This window comes from Mus caroli, unplaced genomic scaffold (genome assembly GCF_978045245.1).
Source record: "Mus caroli unplaced genomic scaffold, Mus_caroli_1 scaffold_1, whole genome shotgun sequence".
NCBI lineage: Eukaryota > Metazoa > Chordata > Mammalia > Rodentia > Muridae > Mus > Mus caroli.
Genome location: NW_028227256.1, coordinates 129,604,659 through 129,610,549, shown reverse-complemented (window position 1 = coordinate 129,610,549; position 5,891 = coordinate 129,604,659). Strand labels below are relative to the sequence as shown.

Genomic DNA, 5,891 nt, shown 5'->3' with positions numbered 1-5,891 from the left:
GAAGAGGGCATCAGATCTCATTTCGGGTGGTTGTGAGCCACCATGTGGTTGCTGGGATTTGAACTCTGGACCTTTGGAAGAGCAGTCGGGTGCTCTTACCCACTGAGCCATCTCACCAGCCCCCTACCATTCATGTCTTAACTTGTCAGTCAGAATGTTAGTTACCCACATACATGACTCTGTCAAGTAGGATGTCATTTCTCAGGGAGTTCTTAAGAACTTAAAACTTTACTGTACCCCCCTTCTCAAAATGGAAGTCTTTTTTTTTTCTTTTTCTTTTCTTTTTCTTGACAGGTTTTCTCTGTATAGTCCTGGCTGTCTTGGAACTCACTTTGTAGACCAGGCTGGCCTCAAACTCAGAAATCTGCCTGCCTCTGCCTCCTGAGTGCCAGAATTAAAGGCATGCACCACCATGCCCGGCTTCAAAATGGAAGTCTTTTCTAATTGGTGCAGGTGTCTCTCTTATGTTGGGGTCCATCCCAAGGGCAGCTCTAAGTGTCCAGTATTGTGACTAGTTTCCAAGAACACTAAAAGCACAGAATGGTAAGGCCTAGGTAAAATATTAAGGCCTAGGTAACTGTTACCTGGATTGCCTGGATTATGTTTCTGCTGTTACTAGGAAACTTCTAATGCCAAGACTGATTACATATTCTGTTCTGTTCTGTGCCCCCAGAAGCCAATCACGATAGAAGTCAGTAGAATTGCTTTTGTATAGTTACCCCCGATAAACATGAACTGAAACAACCACCCAACAAAACTTCCTGCACCTGTGTATAAGCTTTTATGGTATAAGCTGCCCCTGTGTGGACCCCAACATAAGAGAGACACTTGCACCAATATAAGAAACTATTTGAATTTTGAGTAGTGGTCTAGTAAACTTTAAGTTCCCAAGACCTCCCTGGGAACTGACATCCTACTTGGCAGAAAGAGACATGTATGTGGATAAATGACATCCTGGTCGACAAGTTAAGACATGAATGTTAGACAAGTTTCATCCTGGTAGACAAGTTAGGACATTGTGATGGTTTGTATATGCTTGGCACTCCTTGGAGCTGTGGCCTTGATGGAGTAGGTATGGCCTTGTTGGAGTAAGTGTGTCTCTGTGGGTGTGGGCTTCTAGCTGCCTAGAAGTCAGTATTCTGCCAGCAGCCTTCAGACCAAGATGTAGGAATCTCAGGTCCTCCTGCACCATGCCTGCCTGGATGCTGCATGCTCCCACCTTGATGATAATGGACTGAGTCTCTGAACCTGTACGCCAGCCCCAGTTAAACTCTTGTCCTTATAAGAGTTGCCTTGGTCATGGTGTCTGTTCACAGCAGTAAAACCCTAACTAAGATAGATATGAATATTAGACAAGGCAAGTCTCCTGCCACAGTTGAATACCCCAACCAATGGGAACAGGATAAGTGTACAACAATAACATGTTCCTAAGCAAACACCCTATCCCTAAATCCTGAATGGTGAAATAACTTGGCACAGATGTTTGTGGATTTGGGGCTTAAAAATCCTGTAGGACCTTAACTCGGGGTCTTGGTTCAGTTCCTGAATCTGGACCATAGCCCTGGCTGACTAGGCCTGGGGTGTATGCTCAATATCGTCTGACTGAGACCAGTGTTTGTGTGGCTTAAGAGGAGATTCCTGGACTCCAACACAAAACGTAACAGAATATGCAATCAACTCAGGCATCAGAAAGTTTTCTAGTAACAGTAGTAACAACACATGATAAAGTTTCTTCGTAACAGTAATAACAGCGTAAAATGACTGGCTAGACCAGGCAGCAGTTAGTTACCCAGGCCTTAACAATACCCTATTGGTCTTCAGGTCCTGCATTTATTTGCTGTTTGCATATGTTTAAAGATTTGTTTAGTTGTGTGTGTGTGTGTGTGTGTGTGTGTGTTTGCCTGTGCTCCAGGTGCCTGCAGGAAGAAGTCCTGAGGAAAACAGATGTTGTTAGTCTCCTGGAATTGGAGTTGCAGGAAGTTGTGAGCTGTCTGCTGTGTGAGTTCCCTGTGTCCTGTGCAAGAGCTGATGTGCTCATAGATACCTAGTCATCTCTTCAGCCCCCAACTGTTTCCTGTTTCCTTCCTTCCTTTCCCTCTCTGTAGCCCTGGCTGTCCTAGAACTCACTCTGTAGACCAGGCTGGCTTCAAACTCAGTCTCCCGAGTGCTGGAATTAAATGTGCACACCATCACTTTAATGGTGTTAAAACAGGCTTGGGTTTAACCCACTGCACCGTCTGACCAGCTGTCCTTGTGCATTTTGGGCTTGCTCCCTCAGATTTAATTGGCAATGGAAAATGTAATAGAATAATAAAACCTTGCATTTGGAGGGTGTGCTGGCTGGTTATACATAACTTTGATACAACCCAGAGTCATTCAAGAAAATGGAACCTCAATTGAGAAAATGCTTTTACTATATTGACCCGTGGACAAGCCTGTGGTGCGTTTTCTTGATTGATAACTGATGTGGGAAGGCCCAGCTCACTGTGGGCAGGACTAGGCTAGTGGTCCTGGGTGCTATAAGAAATCAGGCTGAGCCAGGCAGTGGTGGCGCGTGCCTTTAATCCCAGCACTCGGGAGGCAGAGGCAGGCGGATTTCTGAGTTCGAGGCCAGCCTGGTCTACAAAGTGAGTTCTAGGACAGCCAGGGCTATACAGAGAAACCCTGTCTCGAAAAACAACAACAACAAAACAAACAAACAAACAAACAAACAAAAAGAAATCCGGCTGAAGCTGGTCAGTGGTGGTACTTGACTTTAATCCCAGCAGAGGCAGGCCAGCCTCTGGGTTTCATGCAGGCCTGGTCTACAGAGTGAGTTCTAGGACAGCTGGCACCAAACAGAGAGAAACCCTGTCTCTAAAAAAAGAAGGAAGAGCAGGAAGAGGAGAAGGAGGAAGAAGAGGAAAAGAAAGAAAGTAGGCTGAGCAAGTCAAATCAGAAAGAAACACTCCTACAAAGTTTCTGCCTCAGCTCCTGCCCTGGCTGACTTCCTGCCCTGACATCCCAGTGATGTGGAGTGCTAAGCAGAAATAAATCTTTTCCCCGAGTTGTGTGTGATCATGGCTTTTATCATAGCAATGAAGCCCTAAGGCAGAAGGGGGCCTTCAGGGTCACCTGACTAATCTCCCCTCCTGTGTGTACAGACCTGACAATTTCCTCATGTATGTAGAGACCTGACTAATTCCCTCACGTGTGTGCAGAGCCAGGCCTATTTGGGATCCCTTAGCTGGTCTGGTCATTGTTCTTAGAGAACCACACAGTTCTAAGAAAAGAAAATTTCTCCAACCTATTTTGCAGTTCTTTGTGTTTCGGAGCCTCGAGTATTCAGCAACCAAGGAAAAATCCTATCTCAGTGTTTGGGCTTTCATAATTCTGTACTCTATCACCTATGCATCAGAACTCGGCAGATCTGGAGACGGACTATATCTTTAAGGTTTATTTTAGCTTTAATTCTTTACATATGTTTATGTCTTTGTGTGTGTGTGTCATGTGGGCCCCTGTGGAGTTCAGGAGGGCATGCTCACAGTGTAGACTAGGCTGGCCTTCAACTCACAGAGATCCTCCTGCAATCTGCTACTCTAAGGTGTAGAAATCTTGCTTTGAAAGGATTCATCTTGGGATGCTGAAAGGCGAGGAGAAGAAAAACTCAAGATGTAAAAAGTTTAAACTCAGCCGGGTGTGGTGGTGCATGCCTTTAATCCCAGCATTCAGGAGGCAGAGAGATTTCTGAGTTTGAGGTCAGCCTGGTCAACAAAGTGAGTTCCAGGACAGCCAGGGCTATACAGAGAAACCCTGTCTCGAAAAAAACAACAACAACAAAAAAATCTTTTTTTTTAAAATGTGTAATAAAAAAGATCACAATCCTATGCGGAAGTTTCCACCTCGTTTGTCCATTTTCCTGTAATTTATTAGTATTAATTTTGTTTTAGAGCGTTTAGTAGGTACTGGCAACTTATCAAACATCGAATATGAAAGATTTTGGAAAATGCTTATTAAGTAAATGGAACAAAATGGAAAAAGAAATATTGTTTTTAATACATTAAAAATAGACTGAGACCTGTTTTTAGCTTGCCAGGAAAAAAAGGAGGGGAGGGGCGGGGGAGGGGAGAGACAGGTTACCATTATATCAAGTAAATACAGGAGAAAATTGACTCTCAGAGCGCCCGGATAGCTCAGTCGGTAGAGCATCAGACTTTTAATCTGAGGGTCCAGGGTTCAAGTCCCTGTTCGGGCGGCTGCAAATTTTGCACGATGTTCCATACTTAAGTTGTAATTTGCCTAATTCTTAGGAAACAATTAGTAACAAAACAATAGGTGTGTTTTTCATAAACTTAAGGCTATCCTACATATCCTTAAGGTACTTGCGAATTTTTGTTCTACAACGCGTAGGGAGGTACTGCCTTTAAATTTGTGAAGCGTTAGCTGATTCGAAGTGGAGGAGAAAATTTTAAAAAAGACAAGCGCCCGAACAGGGACTTGAACCCTGGACCCTCAGATTAAAAGTCTGATGCTCTACCGACTGAGCTATCCGGGCCCTGGTGGAACAGCCTTCCTACAGTTCTTTACATAAGAGTAAGGAACCTTGTGCAATTGCTCCCTCCGGCAGTGTCGTCTTCCCGTGAGAGATTTAACTGATCTAAATTCTGCTTCCTGCTGCGTTTTAGCCCCTGAACAATTGCGAGCTTCACGGCCGCTCTCGCTAGGTGGGCTTTGATCTGTAAACTTAGAGCGACGCGGAATTCCGTTTGAAGCGCCTTCGTGTCAAACTCTAACCAGTTTTACCGTTGACAGGAAAGGGGACGTCCATGCTAAAACTCCACGCAACGGGGTTGGAAAAGGGAGTTTTCAGAGCGACTACAAACACACTATCCTGAAGGGAGTTTGCTGAGCTGTGGAGTATAAAATGGGAGAAAGCAGGGGTGCTGAGATTGCCTGTAATCTCCTGAACCTGTTCCAACATTGAACACCACGGAGATCACCAGCTGTGACACTGAGGGCAGAAGCCATACTAAGCCAGAAACAGGAAAGCTTGCCACGGTCACGAAGAGATGCTGTTTATCTTAGCATCTGAGCCTCTTCCTTAGTAATTTGAGCACAGCCCTATGCTATGGAGCTGATTTAAGAATTACTCACTACAGGGTTTTGAGAATGGGACTGTAAAGACCCATTGCTGGCCGATTTTCTTTCTTTCATAATTGTCTTCAGTTCAGGTGGTTGCTTTAGCCTAGTAAACTTGAAGAAATTTACCCTAAGCAGTGACGGGGGCAGAGGTGGGTGTGGGGGGGACTGGAGGCATAGGGCTAGCTAGATCCCAAGGCCTGCACACGCCTTTTCAGGAAAAGAATCCTCACAGCGGCCTGAAGGCCCAGCTCCTGGGGATCTGGGATCATTTGGCCTCTACCCACCCGCTCCTGAGCATGCTGGGGATGGTGGTGGGGGGTCGGGGGAGGAACAATTAATAGCAAATGTACAAAAAGATTTAACCACAGAAGACAGCATTAGATGTAAATTATGGCACAATCTTAATATAAAATGATTGGGATGTTTGTTTTGTTTTGTTTCTAAATTACAGAATCTTAGTTAACTCAAGGCCTGGAACTTGCTTGGGGCCGGCTTGGATTCTGTGGTTAAGAGGGCATAGTGGCCGGGCGTGGTGGCGCACGCCTTTAATCCCAGCACTTGGGAGGCAGAGGCAGGTGGATTTCTGAGTTCAAGGCCAGCCTGGTCTACAAAGTAAGTTCCAGGACAGCCAGGGCTACACAGAGAAACCCTGTCTCGAAAAACCAAAAAAAAAAAAAAAAAAAAAAAAAAAAAAAAGAGGGCATAGTGCTCTTCCCTGCTCCCACACATCCTGTGACTTACAACTGCAGGTAACTCTAGCACCAAGCAGA

At 45.1% G+C, this 5,891-nt stretch overlaps 2 non-coding genes across 2 annotated transcripts; one reads left to right on the top strand and one right to left on the bottom strand.

The window, feature by feature from the left end:
- The first annotated feature begins 4,161 nt into the window (after positions 1 to 4,161).
- Positions 4,162 to 4,234, top strand: Trnak-uuu (transfer RNA lysine (anticodon UUU)). Its single transcript has one exon. It is a non-coding gene; the product is annotated as a tRNA-Lys (tRNA).
- Positions 4,235 to 4,461: 227 nt separating this feature from the next.
- Trnak-uuu (transfer RNA lysine (anticodon UUU)) lies at positions 4,462 to 4,534 on the bottom strand. Its single transcript has one exon. It is a non-coding gene; the product is annotated as a tRNA-Lys (tRNA).
- Positions 4,535 to 5,891: the final 1,357 nt, after the last annotated feature.